This window comes from Diuraphis noxia, unplaced genomic scaffold (genome assembly GCF_037042655.1).
Source record: "Diuraphis noxia isolate RWA-SAM2 unplaced genomic scaffold, SU_Dnox_SAM2 contig0003, whole genome shotgun sequence".
NCBI lineage: Eukaryota > Metazoa > Arthropoda > Insecta > Hemiptera > Aphididae > Diuraphis > Diuraphis noxia.
Window position 1 is genome coordinate 61,191,593 of NW_028301713.1, and position 21,113 is coordinate 61,212,705.

A 21,113-nucleotide genomic window follows, 5' to 3' on the forward strand; every position below is an offset into this window, starting at 1 on the left:
AAATTCATATTACTTTTTGGATTCAAAAATAAGTAAGTACCTAGTTATTTCATTGAAATTTTATTTGATTAACGAATAAAGTAATTTCAAAATGTTATTCGCCAATCAACTATAGTGATGTACCTAACTTACCCAACACTTCTCTTGAAATTTAATAAAATTGCAGTAACATTTCAAAATAAAAATCATATATCTTAAATTTTACAACGTACAAAATATACCATTACAAAGATATTTAAACTAATTAAAGAGTAGAATATTGCTAAAATTAATGTGTAAAAACTTCTCACATAATAGATATTATAATTTTTTATGATGGTTAAAATAATTGTTGTAAGTTTGTAACTATGTTTTATTGAGTACCTACATTAGCTTATCTAGATCAAATTATTGTGAAACATAATAATATAATTATTACTTTTCAAGCTTTTAACATACCTATCTAAATGATTGGTGATAAACTCTAATAAAATAAATGCAAGTTCAGTTGAAGTTTTCTATAGGTAATGCATGCACATATGTCATTTGAAACAACTCCATTGGGTCTCATTAGTTTTTTTTATATCTTTTCAGAATATGGTATTTTTTTATATATTTTACATTAAAAAGCTTTTTGCTCTATAGCATTTTTTCTAACAGCAAATTGTCATCGATCACAGTAAACATTTTCCATGTACGTGTAACTTCCTTCTCACTCAGCTATACGCAAAAATTTAAACATATTTAAACCTATTCCGCATGCCGTATTTCAGTTAGGTTGCTGATATGCATTACACCCTAAACATTTAACGAAACGCTTTGAAATCAAGTCTGAACAAGTAGAGCGAGGCTTCAGAATTACATTTCGGAAACTTATGTAGCAAGGTTAGGAGGGATTAATGGACCATGAGATGCCAGTTGAATAATTCAAAAGCCATGCTTATAATACTAAAATTAAAAAAATGCATAAGCCAAAATTTCTGCGAATTGGAGTATTCGCGATAATTTATTAGAACTTTAAATTCTTTTAAGTGGCTAAAACATTATTTTACAGTTAAGTATATGTTAAATTCTTAATCCATTCAAACAGGAATTATACGTAAATATATGTATGGTATATTTTATTGACTTGTGTAAATTATTAGTAAAAAGTGATTTAACCAAACCTAGTTAACCTGATTTATTAAATAAAAACACTATTACTGTTATTATGGCTTTAACGTTCTTTGTGATAAAATAAAAGTTTAGTTATATCATTTAAAAGTTAATTAGGTATAACATAAGTAAAATAAACATTAACGAGGATTTTTAAAATACTTAAAACCTCAAAATGCCAATTCCATATCAAACACAAACATTTACATTATATATTGAAATTTAAAACACAATTTATATTATTATTTATTTAAATAAATATTTGTTGGAAATTTCTTTTTTCTATAAATTCCAATGAAATAAACAAAATAAATTTTTTTTCAAGTGGATAAAGTATAAATTTAAATATACATTTGTTTTTATTAATCGTTTGTCCGTTAACAATAGTTTTTATATTAGTATGATACAAAATTATAATAAATACAAAAATGTATTATTGGTTAGTGGTTTATTGAAAACTACACACTAAACTTTAATTCAGGAATACAGAGAAAATGTGTATATATTTTTTTAAATACCCAGTTTCTTTCCATCCAAACAGAACATTTAATAATTTTAATTAATTAACCTTAGTCTGACATAAACTTAATCATAAATCTCGTTTATTTTTTTTAGAAATATGTATATTGTTCTCTTTGAGAATTCAAAACCAAAATGTGTTATATTTTACCAATTGAAAATCGAAGGTTAAAAGTTTCATGAAAAAAAACAAAGGTAGAATATAAAAATATGTAGGTTAAAACAAAAAACCTACTGTTGTTAAAAGTTTTTAAAATAAAAAAGGTAAGTTGAAAGTTGTAAGATAAAACCTGGTTGACTTCAATATTTTTAAATGCTTTCTTTGAACACCCTCCATCTATACTTAATGAAAAAGATTATTGCAAAAAAAATATGCAAAGAAAACTATAAAATATAATCAAACATTAACAAAAATTAAGTGTATATCTAGTATAAGCCGAGATAAAAAAAATCCTCATACCTTTAAATGCCTTTAATGTTTAAAAAATATTCTTAGTATAATTCCCAACCATGGAAAAATATGATAACGCACAAATATATTTTCAACGCTAGGTTTTCGATTTATTTTCGTATGATTTTCATTTTGACCAATCATGCATATTGGTCACAGCGTTGTAAATTGTAAATAGGATTTTCCTTTGGTGTCGTAAAACTTGGGTCAGATTTATCCCAATGTAAAAATATATGAGAAAAGGACAAAAATAGGAATAGTCGTAAAAATGGCGCGAAAGCTTTACGTATTTATTTATTTATTTTTTTTAAAGATGGTTTCCTTCGGATAAGGGGGAGACCGAAATTGAAAAAATAGCTGTTATGAGCCACACTGGGATAAGTGGGTCAGGTCTCAAGGCGACCTTTCCTAAAGCTCGGCATTTGACCGGACATCCCTCCATAAACTGTGTAGCCTTTTAGAAACAAAAACATCAACTAAAATGTCGACCATTGTCCCTTAAACTACCAATTTTTATTTTTATGTAAGTTTTTTTATTAACTAAATAGTTAACTGTTTATTTGAATTATAAAAATAACACTTACGAATAACGATTAAATATATAATCATTAAACTTAATACATAATATTTTAAGTAGATAATATAAAATATGTTTAATCTGTAAATAATTTACAATATTATTTTAAAATATAACATTTATTAAGTGACATAGAATATTTAATAATATTTAATACACATATAATATGAAGATATCAATAATTCTGAAACCTTTATTGTAATAGTAAGCGTACATCGCATAAAAACTTGTTTCATGAATGAGCTGACTTTTGTATAAATTACAATTACTATTGCAAATATTACTTTCATTTATATGCATATATTAGGAGTACAAAAAATATTTACGTTTCATTTATACTTCTTAAACCTACGTAACAGTTACAAATTTCAAATAACAATACTGCATCTCGTGTAAATATAAACTCTATTGTAGATAAAACTACTCTTTCTATACCTAATTACTAATAAATAAAAACTCATCACACTCGACCAAATTTTAAAAGATCTGTGATTTTATATTTATACACTTTTTTCAACTATAATAAAATAAATTCTTATCATAAACACATTAACCATATTTGGTACGAGTAGTTACAGATAACGAATGTACACATTTTTTTTTTAATTTTACCATAGTCAAGTCAAGTGATGATAAACTGTAAATCATGTGATTCTTTGCCACATCAGCTACTACTCGAGATCCTATGACAACATTTGTGTAAGAGGACAATAGTCTCTAGGGGAAGCCTAGATGTGTATCAAAAAGTATGCTCTTGAGAAGGTCGTTCAGACTATTCTCAAAAGGTGGACAAGGGGTTGAAAATTAATTTCTCGTTTACAAAAAGTCGTTTCAGAAAACATGTTGACGAAGCTATGTAGGTATAGATGTCAACGGACGATTGAGCACGAAATCGCACGAGACATGGCCCGGAACAAAGAGCGTTTTCTATTCTTCGTTCACTTCCACCACCTTAACAGGCTTAACATTACAAATATCGTTGAGTCATTGACAATTGAAAGTTCAAATAATAAAAACTGACTGAGTGTTATAAAAGCAATAAAATTACAATACATTAACCAATATCAAAAAACATATATATATTAGACAGCTAAAACAATTTATTACTGTAATACCCATCACTCAACAGGTCAAAATATACTGTGCAGCAATCGAATTCGTAAAATGCATTTTATTGCTTCGATGGCCAAAATTTCTAGTCGGCTCGATTTTGTAATTATTTTTAATTTCTGATTATATTTTTACGACGATTTTTTTTGATCCATTGGAAATAATTTTAATCGATTTCTTACATCTTATTCAAAATAAATCTTTATGAAAAAAATACAACAATTTTACACTTTACAAATACATACATAGTTTTAAATGTAAGATAAGTAAATATTTTTAAAATATTAAGCTTAACAAGAAATGTATTGGATTTTCTGTTAATAGTTTTTCGTGTTGAAAAAATGTGTCCAAATCACCTCAAAAATAAACTCTTAGATTAAACTCACAAAATCTTTGTTCCAACACAATCAATGTAATAAGGGTAATGATAACAGCACCATAGGTACCCTTATATATAATGGTGGAATTCATTTGAAAACCCTCTGTTTGGCATTAATCTGTCACTGAAATATCGTGCCAGAGATATGTTTTGTAGTTACTAATGCGTAACCAACACATTTTGTTTACGTGATGATTTTAATAGTTTAGGTGTTTCTATTGTTTCTATCAAGTAATATATAAACGGTAAAATAGTTAGCAATAATAAGAAAAAATTTGTTTTCAATGTTTAACTATTTTGATCAATTTTCAGTGATTCATATGAGTAAATAATTGTATTTTTAAGTTTATTTTTAGTTTTAAAATATTTTATGATTGTATTCATAAAACTCATATCTATATTAAATAAATTAGAAAAATATAATACGTAAATTGAATTATTATTTAATTCATATCATTCATTTTTGAGCAGTTACCTATGATTGTTCGAATAATTATTACATTGTGTTTAAGTTAATTTATGAAGCACATTAAGTCACTTTTATTGCACACAATTAAATTTCATATTTCATTTAGTAAACTGCTGCAACATTTTATGTTAAGAAATCGAAGTCAACAATTTGTCATAATTCAAGATTCATGTTCCTCCATTCTCTAGAGTACAACAACTTCATTAGTGCTTAAGATATATCACTTGACTATGTAAGGAACATCATGATTCTATTCACAGCAAACCGACGGGTTAGAACGGTAATAATAATTGTAGTACCTTGTAAGCGGTCGTCTAGCGAATGTACCTGGGCGATGTCCGTTTGATTAATAACGTAGACGTTGAGTCCAACGATTTGTATATATGAAGTTGCCAGAGCCTGTCGGAACACAGGTTTTGGACCAAATAAAGAGAGGCAGAAGGGGGACCACAAGAGCAATGGATATATCTCACTCTCTCAATATATATATATATATTCGAAGAACGATGGAACTAATTTGTTTGGCGAAGTGGTCTTGGGAATCCCCAAGCTGTGCGTCTGACAGTCGAAATAAACCTGAGCTTCCCCTTGCAACACACTAACATACAACTCTACTTCTTCCCACCCACCGACCTCACCAAACAGCTTACATTATGTGTATATGTGCTACATTTCAATATCGCCGGTTTTAATGGGACCCTACTGGTTTGACGATAAGCTCAAACTCGACCGAGTCTCAGCGTAACTCTTAGCTCAAGAATATTTACATAAAAAACCTTTGATCCTAAGGATTTCAAATCAACGTATTCTTACCTATCTATCTGCAATCTGTACATAAAATAATTTTAGCCATAGACAAAACATGAAAGAAAATAGGAAGTCAATTATTTCTTTCTTTCAATAGAAAGAGTTCAACAATTATACACGCTGATACTATAAATTATGTAAGTATATTGGATTTAAAAATGGGTTATTATTATGTATAACATAAAACTAATTTATTAACAAAATATTTTAGACGCATTTTATTGAAATCATGTTTTTTATAACAAAACAGCATCAGTAAACTCATTCGGTTAAAAAAAAGGGGAAAGTAGGTAACCACACTGTTGTAGGTTTACAGTAGGATTTGTGTGAATCATTATTGTGTACCTAGGAAACAATAATGAATGTGTTAGGTTTAAATTCAATAATTAAACTGTCTATAAGCCTACTATTATATTATAAATATATTAGTATTAATTACTCTTTAACTATTATTAATACAGTATAAACTGTAAATAGTTAATAGCATAAAAACGTCAAAATTTTTAAAATGTCGTTTTGTAGCTATATAAAATATAATAATTTACATTTAAGTTTCAAATTTCCAAGAGAAAATTACAACAAAATAACAAACATTTTTATTCCTTGCTTAATCATCGAATTTCGTTCAAATACAAATTTTCCCGATTATTTTAAAAGTCCAAGAAATTTTTAGTTTAACTTTCTAAAAAATACCAACCACTTCCAATTTAATTCAGGAACCATCTTCAAAATCGTTCTTAAGATCTATCTTATAATGTGTTACCTATAAACACAGTTACTTATAAACATTATAAATATAGGTTAGTAATGGTCCATCTCTGCATCTATCTTGTCCTTGAGGGATTAAACTTTTTTTATTTTGCTTTAGAATTCATAAGTTAATAAATACAATTTAAAAATATAATATTTACTTTATTACTTATACTTATATTTAATTTATATTAATATACTATTTATTAATTTAAAAAATATATATATTCTATCCCATTGCAACTTTTGTTTTTCCATTTGGATTATTTAACCTTCAATCTAAACAACATTTGAATGATAATCAGGCAGTAAGTATAATAACAGATTAATTACCAATTCACAACATATTATGTTATAAAATTGTAATGTACAATGAGTTTTGAAAAAAACAACCAATCACAAAATAATTGATATGGAATAAATTCACTTTTTAAGAATTTTTTTAAGTATTTTTAACAACTAAGCAATTTTCATAACAATAACTGTGGTATATTAAGACAATTAAGTCAAAAAAGCCAAAAAATGCTATGTTTGACAAATATTTATAAAGCTTAATGGTATTTTCAGCGCCTTTTATTAAACTATAGATCATAATTGTGTAAATCATAGATACCTACTTATATTTGTATATTAAAAATTGTAATTGTATGTAAAAATTACTAATTAAAACATAATATTTCTAAATAATTATAAATTTAATCAAAATTAATATTACAGCTTTGAACTATTGAAGATATTAGTAATGTCAAATAATTTAAAAATAAACATATTATATTTTTATTTTTTGTATATTTAAAAAATCAAGAATTTCCAACTTGAAAAAATGTACAAATTTTTGTGATTTTACGTATTTTGTTAAAATTTTAAATTCAAATGCTCATAAAAATGTATTGTGGACTTATGCTCAACTTCTTTTTTTATTTCCACAAACAATTACTAAAGAGGAATCTTGTATTAACTTAAAAGCGAAAATTTTTTCAACGAAAATTGCATATATATATATACCATCATGAGTCAAAATACTTTTAAAAGTATATGTTGCATATACGATGCTCACTCAAACATTCGGTGAAATTTCCTGTATCTAAAATAACTTTTTTTTAGAGTTACACCCAAAACTAAAATCGATTTCGTCAAAAACCTAGACAAAAGATACTGAAGTTAAAAATCTATGAATTATTTCGACTAGTTATCTTGTACTAAGACACAAATAAAAAATAAAATAATATAACACATCATTATAAAATCTATTCAATATTCATTGTTCTACTCAGAATCTAAAAAATATTTTTGAACAAAAGTAGCTGCATGTGTCTTAATTTGTTTAAAGATAAATACACAACAGATATAAATATGATACGGTTCTAAAAATATTATGACATAACCTATATTAATTTCAAATTATAATTATTTTTTACAAGAAAATGATTTCCTATAACAGTTGTCAAAGTCATGAAGTGCATAAAAATAAAACATGTAGGACGTAGGTACCTCAAACCTTCTATATTAGCATATAAGTATTTTGGCATAATATTATACATAGTAAGTGCAAGTTAGTATGAAACATATTGATTCCTACTCTAGACTGTCATGTAAAGCGAGGAGATTGATGACTAGGACCGATTGACGTTTGTCTTATTCTTAGTGCTTCCCTGCACAGTCACTTATATTATATAAAATTCCCTTACGAGTTACTTTGCGTTTTAAAATCAATTTCAATTTATGTTTATATGTCATGGCTAGATGCATAAAACTTATATTTTAGTTATTTATCATACAATAATTTAATCTAAAATGTCAATAATTCAATCTACTCATCGCTCAGTATCTTTGACCTCTTCTATCGTAATCATTCAGTTTTCACCTTTACGGCTTAACGTCAAATATATATTGGATTTAATTAAACTGAAGTAAGTATAAGATTTATTTCATTCTATCCAACACCGACTATAACCGATTAAAAGCATTTCAATAAAAATATTATTAGGTACTCGTCCTTATAGCTTATTCAACATGTTTAAACATATTGTAAACTCCATATAACACTCGATTATATTAAAATGTTTATTTCCAAAATAATATTCAGCTTTTTATCTTAGATCTATATTAATATCTATGTTCAAAATATTAAATTTAAATAATTTAAATAACACCAATTATATATAATTTTTAAGAATATAAAATTAAAATATTATATAATATGTAAAACAATTAACTTTCAAAATACTGCAAATACATTAATATAATTGAATTAACTGTGAATTTTAGATTTTAGATTATAATAAAATATGTAAATATCAAACGTATTAATTTTAGAGTTAAAATTTAAAATTAAATACTCAAAAATCCTTTAAAATAAAATTAACAAAAATTAATAAAATTAAAATTAAGATCCGATAAGATATACGCAATCCATATAATATTCATATCCATAATAATTATTCTCAGCTCAGTGATCTGTTATTCTGAATATGGAAATATAATAAGATAGAAAAGAAGGACAAGGAATTCCAACTCCTCGCAGTCCCGTGTCATTACATCGATAACATCATAAAAAACGGATTTCCCTTTGGCCAAACGCTCTTCTCCAGACTCTACCCACTGTTTTTTTCAATGCACACATTTTGAGATAGGAAAAAAATCTCACTGTACGATATTTTATGTATAAATTTATTTTTTATCCAGTTCGTTTGAGATTGATAGATTCATACCGATTCCAATATCAAATATGTCACACAAAAAAATGATTTTTATGTACTCGCAATTTTCCTTATCATAAATCATAATAATAACTGTAGCTTATAAAAATACAATTATTTTACTTTTATTTTACTTTTATTTCAACAAAAATTGTCATATAATATTTATTTTGAAACGAGTCATAATAAAATATACCCAGCTTAGAAATAAGAGGTATAGTAAAAATACACAATGATTTAAACAATTAAACAAAGTTTAAATAAAAATAAATAAATAATTTACTTTAACTACTAATAAAAAATAAACATATATTTAATATTAGTATACAAAAATAAAAATGTCCCATTGTAATTTCCAACTATGTATAGATATAACAATTAAATAATTAATCATAAATCATCATACATGATGGATTTAAATTTTACAATTTATTGTTATTAACACGCTCACTGTTCGTGTGTTTGATTAAACAAAAACTGATCAGTCCTGTGACCCATATGTGAGTCACATTAAAATCTATTTTATCAATCCATGAACCATATGTGGTTTATTTCATACATTTATTTCCCTGTAGATTTATTTGAATGGACTACATGCTATACAATTCATAATAACACGATTGGACTGGTGAGATGATAAGCTTTTTAATGTTTTATAATTTTAATAGGTTTGTAATTGTTATAATGACTTAAATCATATAGTTAAATACACATAATATATACATTTTATTAGCTAATTAAATAGTTCTCAAATGCAAGTGGCTCTTCCTAATATTTTTCTTTATTCTTATATTTATATTATAATAAATTGTTGTATGAACTTAAATTAAAGTTGCAATATACATTTATAAATTATTTATTATATACTATATTTTATTATATTTTATTCTAATATTTATAGTACAATATAATTATTCAAATTAACAATTGTCAATTATAGTTACCTATAGATCATGCTATTTTTAAATATAACTGGTTTGTATTTATCATTGTTTATTGATTTAGCTTACTCTGTCACTCCAAATATAATTCAAAATATTTTTGTCGAAATAGACTAGAACTTATACTGTTAATAAATTTTCCAATAGGGACTAATCAATAAATAAAATATGAACTACATATGGATCATTGGACAATGAACGTGTTTTTACTATATAGTAAGTACCTATACAAGTTTTGATAAAAAATAACAGCCCAAAAAAAAAGAAAAATATTAAATAACTGTTCAAGTAAAAATGTATTCAATTTCATATCAAGCTTTACAATAAAAATAAATCCTTTTAAATACCGTAACATCTGCCGTTAATACTACAATTTGTATAACCCAACTTAGTCAGCATAGTGTTATAATTTTGAACTAATATTAATAAAAGTATTTCTATAGTGGTTTTATGGTCAAACAGATACATTATGGCGTATATAAAATTCCGCTAAAAGCTTTAGAGTGCGATTTTTGCTGTTTTATTAGCCAATTACAAACGAACCAGTGTTATTTTAAATGGTTTTTGTGCTTCATAATGGTTTGTGTAATACTGAAAACTAAATTACTACAATTTGTATCTCATCATCTAGTAGCCTTTATTGTAGCCAATTACAAAATTAAGTTTAGTATTATTACTTATTAGCATTATTGGGTCAATTTCCAAGTTTGAAAAAAGACAATCGTTGATAAAACTATCTATTATAGACTCTAGTAACTAGAGAACGAATTTCAAACAAAACATTATAGTCATTATACTTTATGTATTTGTAAATACTGTAAGTATACTTATTTAATTTGTTGTTGTCAATTTGTGTACAACTAAATCGTGAGCTATCACGTTTTCCCAAAATATGAAAAATGTATGACCTAATTGTTTCCCATCATGAGTCTTTATCAAACAAACAATTATATTTTTGGTGCCGATCACTAGATTTGTATAACAGGTGTTAACCTAACAGCGATTTAAATTCTGTTACATGCCATTATTCTTTCAAGTGAATGATCGATAATGTTTTTATTTTATACATCCTAACTTACTTGAAAGCATTATTGTGAATTTAATACAATTCTAAATAACACGTAGGTACTACGATTTAAAGATCCAAATTGCATCATAATACAATAGTTAAACAGTTTTTAATATTGTATAACTTTGATAATATATTTCAAATACCACTTGAATGGTATATCGCATAATACTAAAATAACCATAAAAATACTGAATAATGAAATAACTATGTATTTTTTTTTTTAATTTGGTGGCAAAAGAACATTAACTAAAAAATGTTAAATAAATATTTGTGTTCTGCTACAACACCATCATAACCACGTTTTTTAAGGTTTAATTAAGAAAACTCATAAATAATTCTCATTGTGCATCATTTAATAATGATATTATTGGTGGATGTTCGTAAATTATTATATTTCAATATTTAATACAATTATTGATACCTGCCAACAATGCCGGTATACCGCGGGCATGATCATGACGTCGTTATTACGATGTATTACAATTTGATTCCGTCAATATACCGTACCGATTACAATATCCAAATACCGGTTTCAAATTTCAATACCATCAACTTTAAATGATAGTTCGGCACATCAAAAATAATTTTTTTCTCAACCGATTTCCTTCGCCGTCACCTTATGCGCATCTCACGGTATGAAGCCATAATTTAGATTACATTCTATTATACAAACTTTTCCTGGATTTGTTTAGCCCAATAGCTTTTGGGTGAAACTTTCTTCGAGTAATGTTTTTCTTTGAAACAAATATCCCTTAATATTTCATTCGCTATAGTGCTGTAGGTTAATAATTTTGAGAAACCAATACAAGTATTTCTTTCTATCAAAAGTTATCCTCATAAGGTATTCGGAGTCCGTGTAAGGAAACTTTACGAAGACGAAGGTAAACCGTCTAGAAAAAGAGGGGGTTTAATGTATACGCCGAATACTAACACCATATCGAATTCTGAACTAAAAACCGGACAAATGAACCCGAACTTATTAGCATCCAGATCCAGTGAAAAAGTTTTATACTGCCAAGAAAAAAATGGCGTTTTATTCCGACAAAACTTGAGATATTTCTGTATATATATATATATATATGTGTGTGTGTTTTTTTTAACCAAAAGAAAGAATACAAAAACTTCAAATACAGGCAGCCAAAGGCAATACCAAACGTTTTAACTTTTAATTTTCGTAACATAAACTAACTTTTTAAACGATTATTATTCATTTTTTTTGTCACAAAATTCACATTAATGTATTTTATATTTTATGTATTGTAACAAATGACATAAAATCATTATGTTAATCGTTTTTAATAGATCGATTAAAATTATTAGTTTGTCATTAATTGTTTTGACCATATTTTCAATTACATTATAAGCATTTAAATATTTAATGTATATTATATACATATTACATATACATAAACAATTAAATACCTATGTTAAACGATTAAGTTTTACTATTATTTTGCAACAAATTCCCAAGAAATTTATATTTTTATCCAGAGCTAATTAAAAAAACTAAACTGCTTTCATAAGTTGAAACTTATTTGAAACTAGATAACGCAATTTTACGCTAATGGCATAACATTACACAGACCATGGCTAAAAACGTTCAGTAAGACGCGCGACAGCTGGGCTGTCAACGCTGCTTTCTTCTTCTTCGCTAGAACTCCACATTATAAACATACACAAAGTTTTTCAAGTCGTTTATATGTAACAAAAACATTGTTATTAAAAGAGTAAAAAATAAAATAAAAATCGTGCATAGAACAATAATTTTCATACATGTTTTTTTAAACCAACATATAGCGTTTACATAGTCAAGTTAGTAAAAAAAAACTCATACAGAAAATAAAAATATAGTAAGAATTTGATGATAATATAGATCTATTATTTTTTTGTTAAAAAAAAATCTGCCTTTATAAAACAGAAGTCTTGCGTGATTAATGTATATAAAACAAGGTTCTACCGTGCCCTTCATAATAGCATTATATTGGTGTCAGCCTTTGCCCACCTGACGTAATTACACTTGAATTCTAAAAGGGGGGACACGTAAATCCCTTAGCAATAGTAAAGAAAAAAAGCGTTCAATATAGTTTGGTATATGTAGCGCAAATAAGGGGTCTTTTTATACTTGGGCTTCAATTCTAGGATTATCGTTACAGGCTAATTAAACAAAACAATAAATCCTAAAAACATTTAATCATTGTGTAACTAACACACTATTTTCAATGAAAAGTGCAAGTATATTTGATTGTGAAATTTTAACTAAATCCTAATACGATTTTCATGTCGTCATGAGTCTGAACAGCCAATAGCTAATACATTAATATATATTACAATATAGTTTAATGTCGATCTCAAAAAATTTAAAAACTTTTTAATAGGAAGATACCTATGTTTAAGAAAGGCATTGAAATTTCATAAATAAAACAGTATCTAATCGTAGTACCAAAGGTAAAATTGATGTGCCCAAAAACAACCTAAATGTGTCCAACCTAATCAAATATTACGCTTGTACCTATAACTCTATATCACCACTGTCCAGCGCTAAACAATTTATTATATTTATTATTATATACATATAATAACGAATCTGACAAGTCCTCTTTAATTCTTAAATAGATAGAAACAATAGATACTTATTTGAAATTTTTAAATCATAAGATTAAAAATAAATTTTTTTGCAATTAAATAATTTTCATCAATAAAATGCCCGATCAAAATATAATCGCTAAATATTTAATGGCTCAATTTTTTATATTAAATTAAATCTCCAAGTTAAAACTAACAAACAAATGCATTTCATGAATAATTGTATCACTAATGTCACTTTATCTAAAAAATGATCACATTCACATATCACATAGCTGCATATAAATAAAATCATTCTGAAATAAATGTAGGTAAATATTACTTGATTCACTCAGATAAAATACAATAATTAAGTTTTATTATGATATATAGATAAAAGTTGTTTTAAATATAGGTAATATTTGGGTTAATAATAGTACTGCAATACAAAGATAGTTATACAAAAGCGTAATTTGTTATCATCCAACATTTTATGACTCAAAATACGGTATAGGGGTTCATTGTAATATGATGACCTTAAGTTAGGTTGCATTGGATTTTGCTTTGTTTCGCAAATAATATCTAAAATTTAATTTGGTAACGAAATTAGCGAAGTTTTTATTTTTTAAGCATTATTTCCACAAGAATGAATTTTAAAACAAAAAGACTAAAGGGTTAAATAAGCCTTATCTGTTCTTCGTTTGAACGTATATAGAACCAACGATTTTGATATGTATGCATAATGCATAATGTAATATTATACATTACCTCATGTTATCACTAACTACTTTTTCTATTTTCTATTGTGTTTTTTAAGTTGGAAAGAACAAAGCAGTTATTTAAATTTTTTTATTATTATTAGACTGTTGTGTAAAGAATCAAATTATTCAATTAATCATTAAAACCCTATAGTTAATATTATCAGTCACATTAAAAAAGCTATTGGTTTAAAATGCAATACTTTTTTATACCTATAAAAAGTTGAATTTTTAAAATTTAATACTACTCTACTAGAAGTATTGTGAATAGTAATCAATGTTTGAATATTAAATAACTATTAAATAACCACTTAAATGTTTAACTTAAATGTTTAAAAACATTTCAAAAACATTAATTTGGACATTTTTATTAAATATATATTGTATAGGACCATAGTTATAAAATTAACAAATTAAACTAGATCATATAAATAAAAATACATTTTAAACTATACTATTGAATTCCTAATTTACTTTCAATTTCATCTTGTAATTTTTAATACCTATACTATACTATTAAAAAATGCTATTAGTAAGTAATAATCTATAATGACGTAAATCTAGATTCTGAGAGCAGTGATAATGTGTATTTTTTTTGTGCCTGTCATCATTTTAAGTTGGTAAATATGCTTCAATATTCTACATCAGCGTCTTTTCTGGAATTAAAGTGAATCTAATTGATACTTTGGGAAATCAAAAGCATCGAAAAAAAACCAAAAAAAAAGAAATGAAAAATGGGGAATTTCAAAACCAGTTTATGACAAAATCAATATACTATACTAATATATCATTTCTCAAAAAATCAGAATGTTGGACAGATTAAAAATGTATTTATAATACTTGTTTACTTAGTTCATTCGACATTCACCTATCTAATATACCTTACCTACACATGTACTTCACTAAAAAATAAAACAAATGCCATCGACAGTAAAATTTTTAAAAATATAACGAATTTCTTATATAAATATCAAATGACCACGATTAATTAAACACTATAATTATAATTTATAATACACGCATTTCACAGCCTTAGCTCTACTACGTCATTTAAATATGCAATATTTTAATCATGAAGCAGAAGCAACAAACCCTCACAAGTCACTTAGTCACAACACAAAAGACGTCATAAACCTGAATTTATTTTACGCTAAAACGTAAAAAGTTATTAAATTAGGTAACATATTTGCATTGTACTTAAATAATATTAAAATTAAACTTTTAATTTTAATCAACAATTAATATCAATAGTGTACTAAAAACTTAATTTTAATTTTCAATTAATAAGTTAGGTAGTAAAATAAAAAGTTTATATTCGTAGTGAAAATATATAAATTAAAATAAATATATTATTTACTAACGTACTATTATATCTAATAACTAATAAGTAATAAATAATGGTTTAAGTTAAATGATTAGTCTCGTCACTGTACGCAAGCAGTGCGGTCGTCTATGCGCCACCATAGTCCATATATCCCTAACCGATATTCCTCACTTACTATAGACGATGACGCCACGAATGGTACATATTTACGTATCCAGATTAAATAAGAAAATAACTCTCAAACTCCTGAAGTAAACAACGAAATTAAAATTAAATTACCTTCACACGAATAAATTACCTTCGACATATTATCCACGAAGTATTAGATTTTGTTAGCTTTAGACAACAATTGATTTCCTTAATCGGTTCAGAATACTTTCTATTCAAGTCATCTACAAATACACTAAAAATTCAAACAATCCATCCAGATTCCTACATGAAAACTATTCACTTTTTAAGAGAGAAGAGAGCTCAATTCCAATTCCATTTCAACCACAAGAAGATAAAGCTTTTCGCATAGTCATCAGAAACCTACACTCATCAACACCAACTACTGAAGTCGGCATAGCCATTTAAGACTTAGACTTTTCTGTACGTCAAGTAGCAAATGTTCTCCAGAAGGTAACAAAAAACAAGCTTCCAATATTTTTTTGTTGACCTGGAACCAGCTACAATAAACAAAGATATATTTAATTTAACGTCCCTATCTCACACTAAAATAAAAGTGGAAAAACCCCATAAACGTAGATATAATGCAGCGCCACAACTGCCAAGACTACAGTCACTCAAAAAAATACTGTGCACACTCGCCAAGATATATCCATTGCAAAAATAATCGCTCATCTTCTGCTTGTACCAAATCCAAGGAATCCCCTGCTAGTTGCGTACTCTGCGACGAATACCACCCAGCTAACAATAAAAGTTGCAAAACATACCTCTAAAATCACCGGAATTTTCCCACTAAACAAAATAACGGTAATAAAACAAATATGGTTAACTTTACATTTAATAACTGTGAAAATTCCCAGTGGTCACAAACCACTAATACAACCCCGTACTCGTCATATGCTCAGGCAGCTTCTGCTCAAAAGTCTACCCCATCAAAACAAAATATGAAAAACGATCTCACGCCCTTTATTAACAATTTTCAAGCTTATATAAATCCACTAATAGCCCTCCTCACAACAGTCAGTTAGGTTAGGTTTGGCCACCTATTATCTAACAATGTTAAATAATTCATTCACTTTTAAGTTCCTACTATCTTTTTATGGAATGCAAATGGATTAAAAACCCATCACGATGTACTCATCACAATACTCTACGAAAAAAGAATTGACGTGGTCTTAATCACTGAAACTCATTTCGCATCAATCACTAAATTCTGTATTCCCGGCTACAATCGAATATCAGCACCCCAACCAGATACGGTTGAGAGTATACATAAGAGTTCTACGATCCTCATAAAATCCTCCTTACAATTAAAAACCTCTCCTACTATAAATTAAGATTTTCTATAGACAGCAATAATAGCACTCAAAACAAACCATATCTTTAGGAGGGCAGCAACGTTTGCCCCCCTAAACACAAAATAACCATATTCTAATACCAACAATTTTTCATGTCTCTCGAACGCTATTTCCTATTCGGTGTTGTTGACTTAAATGCAAAAAACCCAGCTTAGGGTTAAATTCCCAAAATCCAAAAGGTTAGGCCCTACATCATTTAATAATAAACATAAAAAAAAACTCAAAGTCTTATCCCCCCACTAATCCTACCAACTGTCCGACATCCCCAAGAAAGCGCTCCGATATATTGGATATATTTTTAGTAAGTCTCATTCCATAAAAAATTTACTTGACCCATCTTCGGATCATTCTCCTATTTTCTTAAACACTAGACACCCAACCTCTAACCCAAACAAGGCAAGCCTATCTTACTAAAGGTATAATGAACTGGAAGTTGTCTTTCGTTCACATCTTGAACACGTTTTCCAACCTCATCACGATATTAACGATCAATTATCTACAGAAAATATCTTGAAATCATTAAATACCCCTCTACCACTCTACTACAACCTAAACCTTTCTTACCAGCCGATGTCCATCACAACATCAAATTATTTCCCCTCAAAAAATTCCCTGGATTGGAAGTCACTCGCAAACTAACGAAAAAAAAAGTCTTATCCATCTTACTCATATTTTAAACTCCATACTAAAGCTCTCGTACATTCCTGTACAGTGAAAAACTTCAGTTATTATCTTATTTCCTAAACCAAATAAACCCTCTGACATACTAACTTCTTACCAGCCAATAAGTCTTTTTCCCTTATTTGCCAAACTATCTGAAAAATTAATCTTAAAGCGTATATCTCGACTAATTAATATAAATCAAATCATTCTAAACTCGTAATAGACATTCAACAATTCATGAAATCAACCAATTAGTTTACTCAATATCGTATTCATTAGAAACGAAAAAAATATTGCTCTGTTGTTTATTAGATGTTGCCCAAGCATTTGGGTTAGGCACCTAGGCCTTAATTTATAAATTAAAAACGATTCTACCACGCCCTATTTTTTATTTTTCCAATCATACCTCAAATAACCGATTCTTAGTGACAAAAATAGGCACTGAGATATCATCAATTGCCCCTAATCTTGCTGGTGTCCTCCAAGTTTCTGTTTCATCTCATTTCCTGTATAACTTATACATACCTAACAAACAAACTACTCTGTATACTTCAGTAGCCGAATTTCCTGATGACAAAATTATATACGCTTCTCAAAATAATCTATAAACTGCTAAACTACACTTACAAAACCACCTTAACAGCCTAGCTTCCTGGTATACTAAATGGAAAGTTAAGATTAACAATGAAAAATCATCGCACATTACTTTTTCTTTAAGACAGGGTGAAAAATCTTCTGTTAACCCAAACAATCAAACAATACCAATAGTCTCCAAAATCCGTTACCTAGGCCTAACCCTAGACAAGGGATATATAAAAATTAAACGTAACACTCGAAACATCAGGAGGAAATCACTACACTATTTGATAGGTAATCACTCCAAACTCAACCTCAATACCAAACTACTTATTTATAACCAACTTTTCATGCTTATATGAACTTATGACATTTAGCTATGGAGTACAGCTAAATTGTCAAATTTAAACATAATACAAATATTCCAATCAATCACGAATCACCTTACGCATGATAAATAAGGCCCCCTTTTACGTATTCAATCACACACTCCATACAGATCTACACATTAAAAATGTTTCAGAAATTTCGTCGATTATACATAAACGCTATCGTTTACGACTATAAAACGGCCCCAACCCGTTAATCTCAGCACTTAACTCAAAAACTATACCCGGGACTCCTCAAAGAAGGCTTAAGAGGAGATGGTTCCGTGACCTAAACTCTTAATCTCAAATAAAAATAATAATAATAATAAAATTAAAATATATCCAACATAACAAAATCAATGTAAAGTGTAGCCTCTGGGTTACTCGTTTTATCATGCGATCCATGTCGTACTTAATATCCTAACTCATATTCTTATTGTAAAAAACTAAATTACAGATTGTATATATACTAATAAAAAATAAAAATAAAATGTTAAATGTCTAATGATCAATATTTTATCAACTTGAATATTAAAATAAATATTTTATAAAATACAAAAATGTATGTTGGATTATAACTTATAAGTACCTAAGGCCAGAATTTCAATACAAAGCGTATTGTTTTTTTTGATACTTTAGGACAATGCATTTCAAGTACATAGTTCGTTTCATGTAACAGATACTTTGAAGGTGAAACATTTATTTATTTTGAATTTTTTAGTATTTTAGGACATGTTATTAATTTAATGTGCATATTAATACATTGTGCGAACTATAAATATAAATTAGGTAATTCAAAATATTGTATCGATAAACAATGTTTTTTTTATAATATTATTGCTTTAAAAATATTTAGGTATTTTGTATCAGTATCAAATGCCATTAGTTCTATACAGTGGCGTGCGCAGGGGGGGGGGGGGATATATCCCCCCATGGGCTTTTTTTTAGTCTTCTAACGAGTGGATTTTGGATCTCTAGTTCATCAACATAAACATAATACATTTTTATTTATGACATCCCCCCCCCCATACCAAATTCCTGCGCACGCCACTGGTTCTATATATTATGATGTGATAACGTCTTTACCAATTTCTAGAGATTATTGGAAGTGGTGTCTTACGTGACTCAAAAAAATAACAATTCATTAGTCAATTAGAGAAATATCATGATCGAGTTTATTTTCAGTATAACTACTGATTATTTATTAAGCGTGCCTAAGTTTGACATTAAGTTTTTATAATGTTGTTGGACGTTAATTTATTTAAGATAAATTGTTATAAACTCCGAAAATTAAGCCAACGTTTTCCTATCGACTAAATCGGTATTTGTTTTAAGCATCAATGCATTAAATAGGCATTTTTTAAAGCATTTAAATTCGGACTATAGTATTACATTTATATGAGTTAAATAATAATTTATATTTTACACATAAACTGAGTTATATGACATCATGGTTTTTAAATAAAACTTATAATTCCATTTTTTGAACTGTTACAATGAAGTGTATGCGATCAAAAATAGTGAAATTTCAATTATTATTATAAAGATTAATACTATAATAAGCAATCGGGGTTCACCCACGTTTGAAGAAATCGGATTTGATAAATACACAATTATTTTCGAAACATAATTTATCATTGATTTAAAACGTAAAGACGCTCGTGTCCTTAGGGCATTAAAATCCTTTACATTTTTATATTAAAAGTTATTAACAAGTTTTGAAACAAATCATTAAAATATTATATTTCTAAACATATCTTCAAGTTTTATCAAACTTGCATAAATATAATATTATACAAGCATACCTATATAATTTTAGTGTCAACGATTTCAATTTAACTTTATAGTTAATATAATTTATGATAGGTACACAAAAAATGTTTTACCCACATACTTAACATACTAAAATAAAATAACTTAATATTGAAATCAAATTTAATAAATTGTAGTAGTTTAGATTTCAGAAACTTTGAATTAGTTTATAAGCTTAAGAAAATTATTATTATTTTTGACATACTAGACTGTTTAATAATATCACAACTCTTACAGCAGAATAAAAATAATATTAATATAAAGCCGATAATGATGATATGTAAGTTGTCACCATCAGCCGTTATGAAAAGTAATTGAAAACTACATTAGTGATCGATTTACTGTTTCATCAATTCTTGGAGTAAATACGATTCGATATTTAAAAACATTTTTATTTTTATATAAGCTTTAAATATTAATCGAAACGTCCAGTGACATAATAAAATATTTTCATTATTAAGATGTACCTACCAACAGCACCAACGTTTGAAAGTAGAAAATTTCGTGGGACTGTTATTATAATATTCTATTTTACACGGTTTACGCGTCGTACAATTTTTTAATGGTAATTTTTTTTTTATGGACACCGCTACGTTTTTTGCATTTTCCTACTGTT

General features: G+C 27.1%; 1 protein-coding gene and 1 long non-coding RNA gene across 2 annotated transcripts in view; both read right to left on the reverse strand.

Moving 5' to 3' along the window:
- LOC107164872 (protein turtle homolog B-like) overlaps positions 1-21,113 on the reverse strand; it is a 349,438-nt gene that overhangs the window by 327,668 nt on the left and 657 nt on the right. The window lies entirely within an intron of this gene.
- Positions 1-21,113, reverse strand: part of LOC149057629 (uncharacterized) — a 98,204-nt gene that overhangs the window by 69,095 nt on the left and 7,996 nt on the right. The window lies entirely within an intron of this gene.